At 39.7% G+C, this 21,803-nt stretch overlaps 1 long non-coding RNA gene across 1 annotated transcript; it reads left to right on the top strand.

Annotated features, from left to right (window-relative positions):
- The first annotated feature begins 5 nt into the window (after positions 1-5).
- LOC110017534 (uncharacterized) lies at positions 6-5,634 on the top strand. The gene is made up of 4 exons (XR_002292961.3): positions 6-1,783; positions 2,379-2,521; positions 2,942-3,031; positions 4,976-5,634. It is a non-coding gene; the product is annotated as an uncharacterized LOC110017534 (long non-coding RNA).
- Positions 5,635-21,803: the final 16,169 nt, after the last annotated feature.

The following is a 21,803-nucleotide window of genomic DNA, read 5'->3' as shown; positions in this document are numbered from 1 at the left end:
GGAGCTGCTGTGGCTCTTTCACTCTTGCAGAAAGAACACATGGCTCTGCAGCAGGCCTGCGGGAAGAAGAATGTTGTCATGGAAAATATTTAATTAGCGGTTGTGTGAAATGTCTCTTCGGTGACTGATCGCAGTCCACAGTTAAGCATCTTGCAGGGCTCCTGGTTTTCTTCGAAGGAGCAGCCACTTTTGTCTCTACTTCAGAGCAGGAAATGAGTTGCTGAGACATCTGGAGAAAGTGGGCTTGCAGGATCAACTGTGGCTTCCCCTGAGCTGTGGAGGTAATGCTATCAAAGAAACCACAACTGTTCATCACACACGCACCTGAACGCATCCACTTCAATGGATTGTATTCTCCTCTCACACTATAGGTGTAGTTAATTAAAGAGGGAATCTGCTCACTGTGTGCAAGTAGAGATTATATGTGGCTCTCCTTTAATCTGTCAGAGAAGTCTCTTTGCCGCGACTTGTTAATCAATCTTATTTCGGTGTTAACTAATTACATTCTCCCATTTCACGAGATCAGTAACAGTGATTTATTTGAGGCAAAGCTCATTTTGTAAAGGTTGGGAGAGCAGCGCGCTGAAAGAAGTCAGTCATTCTCTAATGAGAAAAAATGAGATTTGAAACATTTACCGCTGGGATTCCCAGAAATCGGGGCTCGTAGAAATTCCATTGGTCTAATCATTGTGTAATGTTAATGATGCCCTGCCAGCCAATAGGATCTATAATGCATATGGAATTAGTGTGGGGTGCACTCAAAATGGAGCTGATTGTCCTTCATCAAGAGAAAGAAGTGCACCTGTTAAAAGACTTCACTGAGGTACAAGTGTATTGTTTTGAAGTTGCAGACGCTGCCCACAGCAAATAGCTGATTCAGAAAGGTGTCTCTCCCTCACCGTTTCAGTTGAGGCTTTGAACTTTTCATGGCTTCTTTGATGGCATTACCTGAGAGTGAATGACAAGACATGAAATAAGAGAATCTTTACCACTTTATTAAAGTTGTTTCTATCAATCCTGTGCTGCAGATTAAATAGTCTTTTTACTGCAACAATTCACTTTCCTCAAGATTTGGTTCAAACCTAGACTTTTATCGAGTTAATTTGGTCTCAAAAAATCAGAAATGCACACAAACTGTTTCACAAATACACTCGCTCTGATTTACAAATATACATTTATGCAAAAATGTAATATAAATTCACAAATCCATATGAAATGTTTCACAAATACACACAAACTGTTTCACGAACATAATCTTGATATACACTTTTAATGTAAACTCATAGATCATACGAATGACAGAATGAGCATTTATGAATCGTCTCTGATTGGGGAATCTCTCTGTATTTGTGAGAGAAATGCATGTGGTGAACATTGAGACTCTTCTAGCGTACCAGGTCAACAAATGCCATTTTTGCTAAAGAATCTGCCAATCAAATTCACCAGCTAACCACACTCAAAAAACTGAATTATCACTGCTGTTGGATATAAATAATATTATTACGTTTGAATTACTTAAAATTGTGAGTTTCTCATATCAACTTGAATCAGTTGTGTTGTTTCAACGTAAAAATGTACGAAGCCAAGTTTACTTGACTCTTTTAGTTTCCCCAACTTAACTCTGTTATGTTAGCCTAACATCCCATGAATGTTGCGTCATCAAATTCAAAGTCAAAGTCACGCGAGACTTTGTGACTCCCGCCACACGTCTTCTCGTTCTAACGGAAGCAGCAGACACTGTGCCATCTTTCAAAACTATTTTCCTGAAAGCCACATAAAAGCGGTAAGTGACATATTTAATGCCATTAACTTTGATAAAACAAAGTTGTTATACTGTTTTTTATGTCATGTTGAGGTGGAGACTGAAGTGTAATTTAATTTTAAGCTGCTAATTATGCACCGGCTTGGACTGACGTTTTTGTATGAAATATATGATACTGTAAGAGAAAGAAGTTGTTTTGTAAGTGTGCTGAAATGAGTATCAGGTTAAGATTAGGGAGGACAGCTTATACAACAAAAAAAATACCTTGCAGTCGAGTTCTATGAACGCAAATGTGAGTGCTAGCTAGCTTAAACGCAAGTTCTTTGAAGTTGCTAACAATGATTGACAGGAGTGGGGGGAGGGCAAGTTGAGCACCGACTTGTCTCTCCACCATTTTTTTTTTGACTACACATGCAGCTACATGCTCCTTTTTAAAAGTATTTAAACGTAAGTACGGATTTCTGATTAATTGTGAAGGAATATAGATAAGTATTTCAGAAAATTGGGAACATCAAAGCCAAAAGGCCGTCCAGCAAAAACTGTGACTTTTGTAATTTTGTTTTGAGGTAACCATTTAAGCTGTCATATTTGTCTTGTGTTGTTATTTTTTTCCTAGGTAACTGTGCAGTCTTCACACGCATTACAACAATCCCACTTCATGTCTCATCTGGACCGCTATTCTGAAAAGATGCAGTTTTCCACAAGAAAGGAGGCGCAGCTGGATCCAAAATAGCCGAAATTGTATCTGTGGCTGACCAGGTGTGTATATAGTTATTAGCAAATATTAAGTACAGTATATTGATATCTCCGCATCATCCTTGTAGTAACACAAATAATGTAACACTGGAGTACTCAGCTTGGTGTCTCTCATACTTCCCTACACAGTTATCTTGTTTCCATAATCTTGTAATAATGTATTCAGTTTTATGTGTATTTTGTCAATTTTTATAGAATATTTATGTTTTTTAAATATAAAACATCCTGTTTTATCCTGCATATTTTAATTGAAAATATTTGGGAACCCCAAAACATGATAATTTCCTCATTATGGGACTGCTTTTAAATGTCTTTGGGAGGGGGGGTGATAGGTAGAAAAATTATGGGGGCCTTCTTGAATTCTTTTGTCTTGTAAAAACCAGCAATATGTTTATAAAGCCTGTTTCTCATTGTACTTTGCAGAATAATTCGATTGCAAAAAGAAGTGGCATCCCCCAAGCCCTTGAAGCATATCTTAATGAGCACCCTGCCAAGCTAGTTTATGAGTATAAAGTAAGTTATTTTATGCCCTTTTTTGTACATGAACAGCACTTTTATACTAGTACACTTCCTGTAGAGATGGTATTATGGTAACCTGAGATCTGAAACAAGGTCAAAGCTTTCTTGACTTTTCAGTGCATGTACAAGGATTCATTTGGTAGTTGAATCAATTATGGTGAGTTGTATCCAGCTCAGCCTTGTGGTAGAGTGTCCGCTCTGTAACTGTAAAGTTGTAAGTTCAAATCCAGGCTGAGTCAACACCCAAGACTAAAAATGGGACCCAATGCCTCCCTGCTAGACTAAGCCCAGAGCGCGGCTGTGTCTGCAGCTCACCGCTCCCCCAGGGGAGGGGTCAAATGTGGAGAACAGACGCATAACGTTACAGCTAATTTGACTTTAACTTTGAAATGATTTATGGTTTGTGAGCTGTGTGATTTAGTTGATACTGTACGATTATGGAAGTTTTTTTATTTTCAATCTTTTAATATTCATTCTGAAATTTCAAAGCTTTGACTTTTCTGATTTTTTTTTTTTTTTTTTTAACCATTGAATTTAAAAACGGCAAAATGTTACGCTCAGAAATATTAGCTTTTATCTTTAATATATCAGTGTTTTTAATTTCGAGACTCAAAATTTCGATGGTCCACAAATTCGATGGAAAAAAATTTGGAGGTTAAACATGCGTGTTTGTCCCAGTGGCACGGCTGTCTCACCAGAACAACTAATCAATCTGAGAATACCTTGATATTCAGCCAATCACATCATGACACCAACGTAACGTCAGCGTTTGCTATGTTCTATTGGAGCCCAATATGGCAGCAGAAATTGCTTTATATCTCCTGATTCTCTCCTCATTTACATAGTTTTATTGGTCACAAAACGTGTCACCTTTCTTGTAATTTTTTTTAAAATATTTTTTTCTGAGGCATTCAGCCGTTAAAACTTTTAACTACCATATTTTCACTGGGTTATTGGGCGCAGTCTCAGTTATGGCAGATTTTTCAGTATTTGACGCATACAAAAGTCGCACCAGGTGTTAGGGCATGTTACACCTGTAAAACATGAATGCTATTGTTGTTGAACTTTCTGACTGTGGTCGGAAAATGCAGGAAGGATCCTCTCCAGGGCCTACGGTGGATTTTTTAGAAGGAGCAACCACGAATTACCAGATAGCAACTATCTGATGGGTTTACAAAAGAAATCACCACACTTACATTTTCATCATCCAATCACAAACACACAGAGACATGATATGATAGTTAGCTTTAAGATGAAAACGTAAGTGTGGTGATTTCTTTTGTACACTCGTCAACACATAATATAAGGCGACAGTTACTATCTGGTTAAAGATGAACTAGTTAAACTTTTAATGGCTGAATGCCACTGAAAGAAATATTTAAAAATTTACAGGAAAGGTGACACGTTTTTAAGACCAATAAAACTATGTAAAAAAGAAGAGTCATGATGCGTCATGATATGATTGGCTGGTTATCAATGTGTTCTCAGATTGATAAGTTGTTCTGGTGAGACAGCCGTGCCACTGTGACAAACACGCATGTTTAACCTCCAAATTTTTTTCCATCGAATTTGTGGACCATCGAAATTTTGAGTCTCGAAATTAAGAACACTGAAATATTAAAGATAGAAAATAAAATTTCAGGGCGTTTCTGTTTTTAAATTCAAAGGTTTAAAAAAATCAGAAAGAAAATTCAAAGCTTTAAAAATGCAGAAAGACTGGCGACCTTTCCAGGTTGTCCCCCTGCCTTCGCCCACAAGTGGCCGGGATAGGCTCCGGCAGCCCCGTGACCCCGAAAGGGAAAAACGGTTAAGAAAATGAATGAAATAGGATGAATATTAAAAGATTGAAATATTTCAGAATCTGATTGAATTAAAAACTTCCTTATACGGTATTAGAAACATTTAATTGAAGCACCCTTTTCTCTGGATGTTTTTTAGAGCGAGAACCCTGACGAAACAAGTGCGAAACTGGAACAGATCATGATGGGAATCTATGTGATCAAACATCCAGGTGAAGATGCTGCTCAGTAACCAGAGGACTTTGGGATCAACGTTGAAGGTGTTAAAGTTCTTCATGAACTCAAAGATTGCCAGTGCTCATGCACTACCGTTTGGCCTCGTGCATGACCTTAACCTGAGCTACCCTCCTGACCTCAAGTACACTTTTGAAAATATTCAAAAGGTCCTTATGGAGCTGGAGTCACATCAGCTTTTTCATCTAAAGTCCAGATGTTGAAGAATAAGCTGCTGAACTAATGTCCTACACACACAGTTTTTGTTACCCGGGACATTGTTCATTGTGGTTGGAGATTTTGGCATTTTCCTAAAACCTTTTATGTTGCTTTCTGCTGATTGGCTATACCTGTTAACTTTTTTATAAATAGTTTTTTTATGGAAAAGCCTGTTTTGATGATGTTGTGGTCAAACTCTAGAAGGTGCTGTTAAGACTAATTTCATTGCTGTTACACCCATTGTTCATTGTGCATGAACATTTGGGCATTTTCTCGCTGGACCAGTTGACTGTTTTGCAAACTGTTTTTTAAGGAAAAGACTATTTTGCTTGTTGGCTGTCTAAATAAAAGGGATATTATGACTAATTTTGTCTATTTTCATTTCTCCCTTCCATCTTACAAGCTTTATAAATATACTGGTAGGTATTTTGTAGGAAAAAGTAAAGTCAATTAAGTTCAACTTGACTGCACTAAGTCATTCTTACACAATAACATTGTATAGCTTTAATGTATATTAATTATATTGGCTTGACTTAACCCTTTTACATAAGTTCAATGTGAATGTTGAACATAAAAACAATGCAATCCATCTAAGTAGCACAAACTTAAGAAAGCCTTGTACAACGAACTTAACTGAGATGAGTAAATCGGAAGTAAACGATTGCAGTAATACCTACTTGACAGACTTATGTGGAACCACTTGACATAACATTGTTAAGTAAAGCCAACAGCTTTTTTTTTGAGTGCAGGCGTGTTCGCTCCCTTTTTACGCTTTCCGACACAAACCAGTGTTGTTGGAACATTTGCACGCTTCTGCGACAGGGATACAAATTCTGGTCTTTTGTTGCCTGCGCCTTTTTGGGAGAACAGCAGTTAGCGTAGCATCTAACATTGTCAAAGGCATGTGACTGAAAAATGATTCGAATTGATTCACACCTGAAAAATGATGGGAGTATTTTCAGTTGTTATGTCTACATTGTCTTTGCTTGTGTATTTGTGAAACAGTGTTTCACAAAGAGATGTGTGCATCTCTGATTTTTGAGACTAAATGAATTCCATAGACTTTTGGGTCACTGTTTTGGTTTGATGTATGATTTGTATATTACCAAAACAACAAAGTATTCAGAAAGATATATATTTTTAAATTGTTAAAAAGCAAGTAGCAAACAAAGAAAACCCTTTCACTTGGCCTAAAGCAGGGGTCGGGAACCTATGGCTCGCGAGCCATATACGGCTCTTTTGATGGTCACATGTGGCTCGCAGACAAATCTTTAATTATAGTTTTTTTTTTCATTAGACCAGTCCTTCTCGGGCGCGATGCGATGCCAGAGGCGCGCAGTAGTAGCAGTGCTTAGAGAGAGAAATCTGCGCCAGCGCTATCAGTTACTATTATCTATTATTTCACAGAGTTTGTACCAGCTGGAAACCTGTGAATTGCCGTGCCTAAAAATACGCGCTCCCGTCTCTGAGAAAGAGCGCGCAGATGCGGGGACGGGATGTGTGAGGGAGAAAGCAGAGGGTGGGGGTGAGGTGTTGTGGGGACAGGCAGCAGGTGAATCGCGCAGGGATTGTAAATACCTAAAATCCGCTGCCCGTCACTCACTGCAGCGTGTGAGTGTGTGTTTGGCTCCCCGTCTGCATGTGAGCAGTCTTTGTCACATCTACAGAACATTCAGACCTACGATCACGTTTAAAGTCTCAACGTCTGCATGAAGCAGAAACTCACCACGTATCAACCAGACTAGACCATCAGCAAAACTACCACGAGAAATACTCATCATTTATTAGCAACAGAATAACAATGTTATTAAAAAAGAATCCACAGACTTATTGTACTTTAAAAATGTTGAAATTAAATCAAATGCACACATTCATTTGTATATTTAGTTTTAAACAAATTGTCGCGGACTGAGTTGGATGGCTGTTGGGCCGCGTTAAAAGTTCTGGAGTTCAATGAACGCGTCAAGCAGAGATCTGATTGGCCCTCAGTTCTGTCGCTCAGGCTGTTGTTAGGTAGTTTGGACCAATGGGGTTCAGCTATGGGCCGAATAAGGGAAATGGGAGGGCTGCAGCGGGAGCAGGGGAATATAAAGTTGGGAGAAGCGCTCTCGTGTCGGCGGGAGAGATTCAGGAGTTGCTGAATTAATTGAACGGCGTTTGTTGCGGTCTGCAGTAATCGGAATAAAGAACTTTAAAAGAGGTTAAGTCTCCGTGCCTCAGTGTGGGGAAGGGACACTACATTATTGTATGGCTCTTTGGAAATTACATTTCAAAATATGTGGCATTTATGGCTCTCTTGGCCAAAAAGGTTCCCGACCCCTGGCCTAAACCAAGCATGTGATGTAATCTAATAACAATACAAAATACATCTTATAGACAGACGTGTTTCACAATTTCAACGTAAGCATACTGACATCCAGTAGGCATGCAACGATCCACTTTCCCCACGATTTGACTCAATGGTGTTACATGCAGTTGGCATTTAAACCAAGAATTGTGGCATCCCTATCACTTACAAAACTGGGTTTCTGGCCTGAAGTTTTAGGTCTCAGACCCCCCCAATGCAGTAGGCCACAGCTTGGTGGTTGGCTCTTGGCCTGTGACAAGTTTACAAGACTGTTGATTTTAAATAAACTGTCGCTGTTGACGTTTTTGTTGTTCTTAAGTGTCCCTCACCTCCATCAGCAGGGTTAGTTCTGCCGTTCATGACCCTAAACACTGTACTGCAGGGGGGCAGAGATGAATTATTAATCAGCCTATCTTGCATTTTTGATGAAGTCAAATGACATACGTTTTTGCAGCACGAATGCATGTGTCAGCGCTGCAGCAGTGTGTGTTTGTGAGCTCTAATTTGAAGCTCTGCAGACTCCCAGTCCTGTCTCCTCGAGTGCAGTGGCGCACCACCACTGCTCGTCTGAGCACCTGTCTCTTTGTCTCATTACTTAATGGCAAAGATCAACTCACACAGAGATTCAGCCCTTAAATGTCACTGAATTTGCACTGAGCGGTAACAGATAGTATCATTGATATGTTAATATGAAATACATAAATCCATGTCTGACCTGGCTGCATCATGATGGCGTAACAGTTTTTTCCTGTTTAATAAAGTGCTCATTAGAGTAACATCCCACCGTCCTCCGACAGCTTGTGATGAATACCAAACAGCATTCGAGAGGGAGTCTCAACAATTACTCTGGAAGTTGGCAGAGGTTCTCAAAATTCTCCTCATTAGCAGCTGCGCCTCTCACTCGCCCCGCTGGAATTTCCAGCATCTTCAAAAAATTAGCAAAATAAATGTTGTCTTAAAATAGTCACACTCGTTTTCCAACCACTTTAAAGTGCTTCCATTTGTGCGTGAGTTATAAACTGTAAAATATCAGACACAAATTTGTGTGTCACAAAACAGGCAGATGGCTGGTTCCAATTGCAGCAGGTTTTATTAGCACAGCTAGAAGTCCACAAAGCTGAATCAGGGTCAGGCATGCAGGAGTCAATAACAAGCATGGGAGCATCAGAGAAGAAACAGGAGTAGTATGAGTTAGGAAATGGATGCAAACTGTCTACCTGTGTAGAGTTGTTGGTCACGTGACTCATTTAATTTGAATTTGCGCATTTTCAGAGTCCATGGAAACGCAGCACTCAAGAGTTAGAGGTGGGGACTCAAAAAAAGCTCACTCGTGTTTAGCCACAGTAGTTGCCATAGATACGATGACTCAGAGCGACTCAGACTAATCACTGGCGACTGGTTTTAACATGGTGGTGCCGGTCTCTGGAAGAAATGGAGAGGGATTTGGCCGGGGGTGGTATATGTGTGACATCACACCTCGATTGGTCCACTGTCTTTACAGTGCTTGGGACTCGGGGTCTTCAGTGGAGTCTTGCTGGAGCACCAGACAGCTGAATGGTCATGAAGTTTGGGGAAAAAAAAGTTTGATATAGTGGCAGTAAATTATTTCTATCTCACACATGCAGCCAGGATTATGATGGAGTATTGGGCCACCCAAAAAAATAAAAAATAAAAATAAAACGGTTAAGATAAAAAAGTTAATTTGCAGCTTTAAATGTCACAAATTCACCAAATTAGGACCACAAACAAAAGTAACATTACAAAATTAAAGTTGAAGTGAACCTATAGTCCAACAAGTGAACGCCATGTGCTTGTCTATGGAAGCTATTCTGTAGCATAATTAAAAATAAAAGTCAATACCAGAAATGCTTTTTCATTTTCAAAATGTAACTGAATTTTTTGACTCAAAATTAAAATGAAAAAGCAATCCGCCAAAATGCTTTTTCATTTCCTTCCTCAACACAGCTTATTCTGTCACTTAATTAAAATGATAATGAAAATGGTTTTTGACATTTCATTTTTAAAAGGTTCTCTGGTAAATGTGTAGCAAAATTCATTTAGAAATGTTACATGTGCTAATTTGACAATTAAAATGGATTAACAGAAATGCTTTTTCCTTTTCAAAATGTAACTGCATCAAATGACTCAAAATTCAAATGAAAACTAAAAATTTCCAAATGCTTTTTCATTTTATACTTAAAAAACGCTTATTCTGTGTCATAATTAAAACAAAAATGCAAAGAGGGGATTGCATTTTCATTTTCACATCCACCCTGGGAAAAGTGTCGCATATTTCAATTTGACTTAGCATTTCCAGAGGGGAGGCGGGGCGATGACGTCAGTGCTATCTCCGTGTGTCCAGCTGCTAAGAGACGCAGACATGCAAAGCAGTGTAGCTTTGTGTGTGCGGCAGAGAAGAGGGCTTTGTGACGGTTGTGCATTCCTGATGATTGTACACAGTTTTTCAGGACTACGTAGCAGCATTTCCGCGGTCCTCCTTCGGACGCACCGTTCGTCGAAACTTTCCACGGGACTAGCTTTGTCTTCGGGCCGGCAGCCACCTTTGCATAGCGGAGCGCGAAGCCCCGGGATCTGAGGCTCCATATTGCCGAAGACGAAAGTGCTGTTACGCAGATCTGAGAAAGTCTAAACCACCATCATATGAATTTGTGTTTCCAGTTGTGTCCAGACAAAATAAAGGCTGATGTAATTCCCACATATTTACATCCAAGATGCCCATTGCCCGCACAGAGTTTTAAAGTACCTCCATGGCTGATGTTTTTAGCACATATTAACCTAATTCTAACGCTTCTTTCAGGTCTTTGCAGCGAAGAAAATAGCACTGACCTCACGGATTTAAAAACATATGAGCGAGCAGGCCCTTAATAATAATCAAGACAGTAATAAAATTGCATTTAGAAGATAGTCTCCTGCAGCTTCACTCTGAGTGCGTGTTGGTCCAACCAGCGAAATCTGCTATAGCTGTTGATGGGGCTTCAGCTCTCATCGAACAGCAAAATCAGAGCAAGGCTGCAGGAGACTATCTTCTAAATGTCCTTTTATTACTGTTATGATTATTATTAAGGGCTTGCTCACTCATATTTTTTCAATCTGTGCGGTCAATGCTTTTTTCTTCGCTGCAAGGAAGGAGCCGAAAGACTGGTTAGCATTAGGCTAATGTGTGCTAAAAATATTAGCCATGGAGGTACTTAAAACTCCGTGCGGGCAATGAGCATCTTTACGACAGAGTTATAGGGCCACCAAAAAAAAAAAAGTAAATTTACTAGTTTTCATCTCCTAAATTTACGACTTAAAATCTCATAGATTAATAAGGAGAAAACACCGAAGTTGTCTGTTTATCGGAGCCTAGCTTGAAGATGAAATACGTGGAGCCTTTTGTGAAGCTTTATTTCCGGATTATTATAGGTTTAAAACAAAGACATTCTGAACCTTTTAAATACGGAGTACATTTGCGACCACTTTTTTCCCCCAGTACCAGCGTTCATACACGCTGGATTTTTCAATCACAGAGGAACTTTGGATCAAAACCTTCATAGAGCGTTCCGTTGACTGGTGTTTATAACAATTAGTTCATGAGTTTCCTTATGACTTTTACACGGACTGACTGACTGACCACTGTGACACTGAGCCCCCTCTATAAGGGGACTAATTGGCATTTGAACATGACATCTGCAAACTGCAGACCTCAAGTGGTTGCAACAGTTAGTATGTTAAACCTGAGTTCAGTATGAGTCCAAGTGAATACTGCCACCATTTAGATTGAAGTTTCTCATAAAAGTTTACAGCAATTTAACAAAGTTTTATTGCTAAAAAACAGCAAACTTCAGCTGTTTGTTCCTCCATAAGATGACTTCTGTGCTGATCATTCTTCTCACTGAGAATGAGCCTCTAATGATGCATGTACAGATGAAGAACACAGACTGCATGTAAAAACCTCCCGTGTGTGGAGCAGGAACAACTGACTGGAAAAGCGCATTACAGGGCCTGGATGAGTCTCCGTCTCCGAGTTATCCAAAGTGAATATTTAATGGTATTTCTAATTGTGTTGGAGCACAGCGAGTGTTGCTTGGAATGGCAGAGAGAGGGACAGCTGGGATTTAGCATGGCAGACATGGGGCTCCACGCCACTGTGGAAATGAACTGGGGTAACAAGTATGATGATTTATTGACAACTTTTCTTTTCATCTGTTATATTATTCAAGAATGATCTTTTTTCTGGTTCTTGTGAGATCAGCTTTTTCATTCCTTCATTAATAAGATATCAGTTTGTGTTTAAGTACAGTTTACAGTCCGAACACATACACACTCCTGAGAGAAGCTTATGGCCTTCAGTGATCCCCTCCTCTTCAGAAATAATGCATATTTTGGATTTCAGGGATAAACATCACAGAAGCCGGGGGAAAGTTGATGACTTCTATTTATTGTAACAGACTGACTTAAATCTGGGTATGGCTGGTATCGCTGCTGTTACAAACTCATGGTTGAGAGTTTCAAGAGCTTATTTTTGCCTTGATGTGAGTGAGCTCTTCAGGCAGTGCTGCTGCTGGGACGGTGGCCTTTGTTAATCTGGGATTGGCACAACGTTTCAGGGGAATCAGACGCTGGTGTCGATCTGAATAAAGAGAAGCCCCAGATTTTGGGCAAACCTTGGACAACAAGAACCACTAATTTAAACAAACTCAAACTAGATCAGGTTCCACTATATTCAGACGCGTGACAGGTGGGCAAAAAAGGATCCCATCAGTCTTAACAAAACACTTCTGTGTTATCTGTTATCTGTGGTGATTCTTCTTCTTCTAAGTTGTTTCAGCTATCAAATGTGAAAAATGTATTTTCCTGTCTTCGGGGAAAAACATCACAGACTCTGCTGATGAAAAAATATTTTGGCCCAAGCAATGTTCTTTCATTTATTAATTTGAGTCTGACCACATCATCGAGCAAATGTAAGCCAGAAATGTGGAGGGCTGGCTGCTGAAGCATGACTACACCCTCTGCTGTGTCCTTTCCACTGAAGTGTCCTGATTATCAGCATTCCACGGGTTTAGGCATTCACAAAAAAAGTGCACTTTTCACCCTGGGGAAGAATGGAGGGGTAACAGGATCGATTTTGTCTGTGGATTTGTGGTTGAAAATGCCACAATTTATTACGGACTGGTTTTGATTGGTAAAAAAACGCAGAATAAAAGAGGTCTGAACAATAAAAGATGCCTTCATCTGGTTTAAATTCTTGTTTCTGATCTGTTTCCTTAAAAAAACATTGGAAAAAAAAATCAATATTTAAACCTCAGGTTTCTCATTTGAAGATGATCAAATCTGTATAACAAGTCAAATCTCAACAAAACAGAAGCTTTGTATAACTGACATTCTTTGTATTTATCGGGAATTAAAATCTTTGAAGACCCCAAATGCAGAATAGTGGTGCAAAATGTATTTTATAATAAAAAGAACACTAGACTAAAGACAAAACATGACAGACAGACAGACAGACAGACAGACAGACAGACAGACACTTTACTTTCGTTAGTCCAGTCCTTCTCGGGCGCGATGCCAGTTTGTAACGTATGGTGTCAGTTCAGCGCCTAATGTATTGCGCATCAAAACCGTAAAACTGCGCATCAAAACCCCAAATCTGTAACGGCCTGAAACTTGTGAATTGCAGTCCCGGCAGATGCATGCTCCCGTCTTTGAAAAGGGGAGGGGTAGTGGGCAAAGGCAGCAAGGTGAAAGGCGCACTGATTAGAACATGCTGCCCCTCACATACCACACTGCAGTGTGTGAGTATTGCTGTACTGACAATGTTTGTCTCCACGTCTGCATGTGAGCAGTGTGTCTCACGTCTAAAGAACATTAAGACCAACCTACGATCACGTGTAACGGATGGAAGACTTAACACCTGCATGAAGCTCAAACTCACCACGTATCAACCAGACTAGACCATCAGTAAAACCACCATGCAGCACCAGAAGTCACATTAATGCTGAGAAATAGTCATCATTTATTAGCAATAGCATAATGTAGTGTCCCTTTCCCACACTGAGGCACAGAGACTTAACCTCTTTTAGGGTTTTTTATTCTGGTTAATGCAGGCCGTAACCAACGCCGTACAACTAATTCAGCAACTCCTGAATCTCTCCCACCGAGAGTGCTCCCCCCCCTACTTTATATTCCCCCACTGCTGCACCAACCCTCCTATTCCCTTATTAGGCTCATATCTGAACCCTATTGGTCCAAACTCCCAAACGACAGGCTGAGCGACAGAAGTGAGGGCCAATCAGCATCTCTGCTTGATGCATTCAATGAACTCCGGAACTTAGAACGCGACCCAACAGCCGCCCAATTCAATTCAGTCCGCTACAATCACAATGTTATTAAAAAAGAATCCACAGACTTATTGTACTTTAAAAGTGATAAGATTATATAAAATGCACACATTCACTTGTATGTTTAGTTTTAAACATATTGTATGGCTCTCACAAAATTACATTTAAAAATATGTGGCATTTATGGCTCTCTCTGCCAAAAAGGTTCCCGACATAAAATCACTGGAAGATCTGTTATAAGAGCTCTGATAGCAAATGTAACAACAAGAAAAGTACAGGACAAACTCAGAATCACTATAACATCTGGTGTGTTAACATACTGCATGGCAGTTTTAATGGAGAAGCACTATTTACTGATGAATGCATGTCTTTACAGAGATGTAGAAACTTTACAGAATATTTAACTGAATATAAAACAATAAAATGTCACGATTGGGCTTAAATACAGAGCCAGTTGGTGAATGTCTGAGTTAATCAGAAAGCTGCTTCAATCTGTGAGCAGCATTGTAGCTAAAAGCAGCATCACACTCTGGGTATAAATCAAGTGTTACCCGCTCTGAGAAAAGAAGACATCAGTAACCATAACAATGAGAGCAGGACGGAAAAGGAGCATCTATGAGACATAACACACAGCATGATGACTGTGGCACAGACGTGTACATTCATAGGTAAGATAGAGGATAGAAGAAAGGTTTACAGAGAGGAAGAAAGTCATTGCTCATGTTTCTGTAGATGTTTTTGGTGTCACTACTTTACTTCGACAGCACAACATGCATGTGAGATCCAGGAGAATTTTAGTGAGAAAAGAAAAAAAAAAACATCAATAAGAGGATTCGGAAAACTGATCAATTCAGATGGATTCAATGTGAAAACTGTTGACAGTTAACATTTTTACCAGCACTTACACGTCTTGTTACTGCCTAGTAAGAAACCAACCTAATGCTTTCAGATGGAACTCATAATTAATCTATCTGATGATACAGATACCATCTGTTCCTTTTTGTTTTACTTTACTTTTTGACAACTTCATCACATTATGTTGACATTTTCGTAGAATCTAACACTCCTGATAGTTGTGCCAAGAAAAACAGCTTTTAAAAGTCCAAATTCTGAAACAGTTTTTGTTTATTTGTTGTATTTTTGTTTGACCCAAAGTTAAGCTTCGGAATATCATTAGAAATCTGCTGAACTTGGAAAGAGCTAAAAGAAGATATTTAAATGCTGTGGCAGGTGATGAATAGAAAAACCATCCACCTGCCTTGGGGAATGGGTCTGAATATGTATAAAGCTGTGAGAAATCTAATTATCAGCCTCGCGTAATGTTTCTTGGGTCAGAAAATAAACTATTCCAGATTAATCTTGTTGCCACTAAATTCCAAAAAAATTGGTTAATGTTGCAATTACTTCAGTCAAAAAAAGCATCTGCAGCAGATTTAATGCATACGTAGTTTTTTGTCTCGGTTAAATTAAAGTAAATAAAAAGCTGCCGCTCAGTATTCATAATTCAAGTCATTGTGTTTTATCTTTTTTTAAAACATTATTAATTATGACTACAATTTGAAAGCAATCATTAGCTTCACACATTTTAGTAATGCTTTGCTTAATGGAAATTGATTATGTGCTTTAAAACTTTTAACATGAAAGGGCTCTGGGTTTTTTTTAAATGTATTTTGCTAATGATTGACAGATCAAACCAAATGTTCTTCGGTGTGACCTTTTTTTGGCTCCATCACTTCCAAACCGTCTACAAGAAAACTCTTTAACGACATTCCACACCCTCAGTGGAGCCATTTGTTTTTAGAAGAGACAACCACACTGCTAACAAGCCTTAAAAGGAACATTATGAATTATTATTCAGGACCATTATGAGATAATTTCTCCAGGGGTAACGCTACGATTCGGCTTTGTGTGAGGTCTTTCATTATTTCCACTTTTCAAACGCACAGTCCCAACTGAGAGAGATTTCTTGCTGTGTTGCTGCAGCATATATTGTCACGCTGTGGTGAGTGGGTGCCCAGCGGGCCATTTGCCTTTAAAGGCTCAAACACACATGGGCACATATGCATACATTATAACCACCCACGTCTATGCAAACACTCACAGAAAGACATCTGCTGGAAGATACACACATGTGCAGAATGATTGCCACCACTACAAAGCATTCTCCACTGCAGCCAGTGTGCCACGGTTCTCCACAGAGAGCGTGATGTGTGCACTTTGTGCCTTTGTAGAGAATCACTCGTGGGCAGGCGGTGCACCCAGGGATAATGCTTATGAGACTTAGTTCCATTTACAGTTCTGCTTGCCAGAGATCCCACCACATTGTTGACCATAAACAATTCACTTTTGACACGTTTCTAACAAACAAGTTGAATTAAAATCTTATGAGTTTGTCAAATGCCTTATAAAATGAAAATATTGCTTGTAAAAAGGTCAATATAGTTAAATTGGTGCCTCAGTTTCCCCCTTTTGAAAAAGAGAGAAAAAAATGTTTTAAGTTTAAATTCTAAATAGAGTCTTTAAAGTCATTGTTTGGAGTTCTATGCAGCCCATGAGCCTTTGGGCTCACATGCAGCAGCTAATGACAGCGTTTGATGCTACAAGTGAGATGATGGACATGTCGTGTCTGTGCTAGAAGGGGTGCACAGTGTGTGGGGAGCATACACCGTTCACACAAATGAAAGCACAGTGGATGTACAGAGCAGGTGTGCAGCTATGAACCTGATCCTATGGTCCTGTTTACACTAAAGGAAAACTGATAAAGTCAAAGACTTTGGTATAATCACAACAAAAACGTGCAGTTGAAAAGATGAATGAAATGTTGGTTTGTGTGGGATTATTTCCAGTGACAGGCAGGTTAATTAACCCTCCTATTATCCTTGGGGTCAATTTGACCCCAAGTCAATGTTTGTCATCAAAAAAATAATAGTTAACCTTTTACTTTTTACTTAATATTTCATTACTTTCCATAAGTTGATGGGGACAACTGATTAAGAACGAAATGATCATGATGATCTTCTTTTCAATGTGCTAAACACATATTGCAGACATTGGTGTTCCTCGGGGGTCAATTTGACCCCAGGCTGTTTTAGCTGTGTAAAACTTGTCTGTCTGTGTGTGACCTAACATTCCCACACCTGCAGGTGCAGAATTTATACTTTTGAGTTGATACATAACAGGGGGGTGGGGAAAACAAAGATTCCAGCGAGAACTTCGATACTTCTTGTGGTGTGGTGTGAGATCCTTTCAAAATGAGGAAGCAAATGTAGGCTTGTGAGTTGATTACATCCAAGTCTTTCAAACTACACATGCCTCCCCTCTAAAACTATCATCTCAGGTAAAATATTTTCCATTGATGGTTATATATTTTATGTTATATGTATATATTATAATGTAACACTTGAAGGTCACTTTACTTTGCTGAACGTCACTTTGCTGCTGCTGCAGAAAACAGAATTTCCCCGTCGTGGGATAAAGGTTTATCTCATCTCATCTCCCAAATGAAGAGCTCAAATAATGACTTTGTCTTCAACATGGCTAACTGTGTGTCTGGTGGGACACACTCTTAGCAAGAAATATGTCTGCAAGGCGCATGCACAAACTCTCTGCACATCCTGTGTACAATAGTGCAGACTAAAAGCTCAACTCCGGGCTTAAAGAACTGTTCCATGTTCTGACTATCTGACTTATGTTCTCATTATGATTTTCTGTTTCACACAAAAACATAAAAAAAGGGGGGAAAAACTCCAACTATGCCCCTGCCCCAAGCCTGGATAAAAAAAGAAGAAGGGTAAGTCAGACTTTATAGTTATTAACCATAACTATGTCACAAAAAAGGAGATAAAAATAAGTAAATAAATATGTTCATATAAGGAAAGGGGGTCACTAACATCTGCCAATATGCTTCTTTCTGTGAGAGTCATGAATGTGCACTCCAAATTAGAAAAGATTTGGATGAAAATTTTTCAAGATCCACCAACTCTAAAACTGAAAGTTTAACCTGATGGTGGCGCTACAGCAAAGGTCATATCATCACCAAAACCAATAGGGTTCAAACTCTTGTGGTCATTAATGTTGTCAGTAAACTTGAGAAGATTAAAATGAAAAATTTCCCAGATACATTCATTCTAATTTTAAACTTTGACCTGATGGCGGCGCTAGAGAACAGGTCAACCCACTGATCTGTTTCATTATCAAGGGGTTATTTATGTATTCAACAAATAAACCATGTGCCTGACACAAGTAACTTTGATAACTATTTTATGTAATTCTTTTTCTGAAGGCAAATATCCCTGGGGTCAAATTGACCCCAATGGTGAAATGTTTGAGTAATATTTGAGGATAATACGAGGGTTAAGTAGTTATACCAAAGTCTTCCTCAGTAACATTCTATACATCTTATAAAGTACTACTTTGGCAGGTCACGTTGTGGCTGTGGGACCGCCTGCTGGAGAAACTCAGGGCCCCAGAGACGTATGGGGCCCTGAGATGTATTTGAATACATTTTATGTATCTATTTTTAACTTTCATTTTATCATGACTTTAGCCCTTGCTGGGTCCAACATCCCAGTCCCACAGCTGTGGAGTGGACTCTGTTGCTGTGCGGTGTGGGTGGGTGCTGTGGCGATGTCCTGTGGCTGAGCTGGCTCCTGGTGTCAGGGACTGGTGGTGGAGGACCCAAAATGCAGGAGACCAGGCACGGTGACAGAAAAAATAAAAAATGACAAAACCATGGGAGCAACAAAAAGGTGGTAAAGCAGAAAAGAGCAAATTACCTGACAAGAATAAACTGAAAACAAGCCACCTAAGTAGATTGAGGGCAACTAACTGAAATGAAGACATCTGTGGATCATGATTAACTTGAAACTGGTGTGACTGACAAAGGGCAGTTAAGAACCAAACTAAACCACAGGACTCTTAGACCTGGTACAGGAGATTCCCAATATATAGTTTTATGTCTCATTTAAAATTAAAGTCCTTTTTTGTGCCTGTATGCATCGTGTGTGGGGTCCAGGGTTGTATGTGGAATTATGACTATTGACTTTACTCACACTCAGTACTATAGTCTGTTGAAGCAGATCTGAGGAAGCCTCTGGGTACATTTTCTTGTTATGCAAACATTTATTATTTATACGAATAAAACACAAAAGTTTGGGAACTTGGTGTGTGGTTAAATATTTCTCTGTTGTTAGAAAGACTCTTGGCAATAGTGAATAAATATAACCTTGGAAAGCTTGTTTGTTTCCCTTTGACGTGGAGCCCCATTTGTAAGTAAAGTGCATTTTCGGGATGAGCAGCAAAGCTGAGCCAGTAGGTTTCAGAAATTGGTCGGTGTGGTTGTTTGTCTCTCTGAAATCAACTGTCCAAGCTGATCCCATAATTGTTCAATGGGGTTAAGGCAGGGCTGCTGACTGTCCCCCTCCACACACACACACACACTCACCCTCCACTTCCAAATTCTAGAGGTATTCTCTGACAAATCCCCTCTGTGGCGGTGAGCATTGTCATCTTAGAGGATAGAGTTTAGTCTCAGACGGTGAAGATATGAGTCTCTGGCTGTTGAATCTCTATTTCACAATTGTCTGCAATGGGATTATACCCACTTGGCACAGACACATCTATTAGATATCCAAATCATGGAATCATGGCTAATTCAATGCTTACAGCTACAGAAATGCATTATGCTTCTGATATACATCAATTCATAGAGGTCTATTGCAAATTACAATTTAAATCTCTAGCGGACGACCTTCTCAAAGCTAATTTCCTTACGGTCACATCATGCCTTGTGCATTGTAAACAAACCATTTGGGTAGTTCCTCTCCTCCAGACACAGGACATCTACTGTAGATGTTTGTTGATATATGCATCTACAGTACAGTAGATATCTATTAGTTATCTGATAGATATCTATGTCTACCAGATAACTTTTATAGATGTCTATTAGTTCTCTTATAGATGTAGTCTACTACATTTCTACCTATAGACACCTAATCTTTGGATATTTGTAGAGATCTATTAGAGAACCTTTTAAAACATTTTATCATGGTTGCCCCCCACTGATGTTTTAGGTTATGTTTTTGCAGGTTGGCTGTGGCCTCTCCCGAATTGGTCACAGCTGCCTGCAATTATCTACTCTATCATCCTTATTTGAGGACGCTTCATCTGGTGTTTGGTGTTGGAGTGTCTTCTATGTTTGGCTTTTTGGGAAAATCCTTAAAACCTTCTTGATTTGTTTTAGTCTTCCTGCTCCTGAGTTTATCTTTTGCGACTAACCATAACACATTTAGTAGATATAAAATAGAAAAGCCAAGTCAAACATGTTTCTATCATTAGGATTTTAGTGTGCCATCTGTCAGAAGTCAGAGCTCTGTCTCCCCCTCTGTCACCAGCAGGAGACGTCTCAAACACACTACATCTTCCAGCAACCCCAGCGTGCAGTTCCTGGATGCCACACGCCTGACTTGTTTGCAATCATTGACAATGTACCGAAGCACTGCACTAAGCATCACTCAGAGCGAAGTATTATTTGTGCCAATCTGCCTGCATTACAGAGTAACAGCCAGGCCCGATCTTCTGTTTCCTGACCCTGTTTTGTCTCCAACTCCATCTGCTTGCCACATGGTTCAAGTTCCAGAACACGTCTGCTTGAAACTCCTTGAAAATGTTCAATTTTCATTTCCTCCGCAGATGAGTTATGGAAACTCATCTGCGTCTTCATGTTTTGTCAGAGTTTGTTTTCCAGCTTCCTCCACTTGTGAACCATGGAATGGAACCATTCATTCATTTTGAATTCTCTGACAGCTGCTCGATTCCCATGTTCCTCCGCATAGCTGATAGTTTTCAGTTTAAACTGTGCTTCTTAAGCGCGTCTCTTTGCATTTTCAGGGTTTCCTAAACGATGTTTTTCTGCACAATGCACATACCTACACCTTTGTACTATTCGTGGGATGCTTTCACACCAACACTTCCCTCCTTACCATTCTCATGCTGTCCTCTCCTACATCCGCTTTACCAAAATCACACAATAACACATTAGGCGCACCGCACCATAGGGCGCTCCATACATTTTGGAGAAAATTGAAGACTTTTGAGTGCGGCTTATAGTCGTGAAAATATGCTTGTCCACAATACACATAAGCTTGGAGCGAAGAGATCACCTGTTGGAGCAATTATTGGAAAATGGAAAAAAGACAAGATCACTGATAATCTCCCTTCACCTGGAGGCACATCATCATGAATTCAAATCCAAAGGTGCTCCAAGGTCTTCCTGCTTGAGCCAGCACATGTTCAGGCTCGTCTAAAGTTCTCCAGAGACCATCTGGATGATCCAGAGGAGGATTGGGAGAACTTCATGTGGTCAGATGAGACCAAAATAGAACTCTTTGGTATAGGCGTCACTTGCTGTGTTTTGATGGGCTAGAATGCTGAGCTTCATCCCGACAACACCATAGTAAGTAGGAAGCATGGGGCCGGAAAAGACATCATGCTGTGGGGCTGTTTCCTGCAAAGTGGCAGTATGACTAATAAAGATAAAGGAAATAATGACTGGGGTTGGGCAAAAAGCTTCCTTACATCCGTTGCAGTGGTCCCCCAACCCCCGGTCATTTGGTACCAGGCCGCACGGAAAAAATAAAATAACTTACGTGACTTCCGTTTTATTTATTTCGGAATCTGAAAGATGTTTTATTTTAAAATGACCATATTCTACTCATATCCGCGGCAAAATTTAACCCTTCTAGCAAAATAAGTAAGAAACAGACGTCATTGGAAAGTTTCTTTGAGAAAGGTAAAAGGCACAATGAAGAGAGAGAAGAGCAGCCTACCTACGACTTCCAAGGAAAAGA

This window comes from Oryzias latipes, chromosome 22, assembly GCF_053564925.1.
Source record: "Oryzias latipes strain Hd-rR chromosome 22, Olatipes_Hd-rR_3.1".
In the NCBI taxonomy this organism is placed as follows: Eukaryota; Metazoa; Chordata; class Actinopteri; order Beloniformes; family Adrianichthyidae; genus Oryzias; species Oryzias latipes.
The sequence above is the reverse complement of the archived record's forward strand: the minus strand, read 5'-3'. Positions and strand labels throughout refer to the sequence as shown.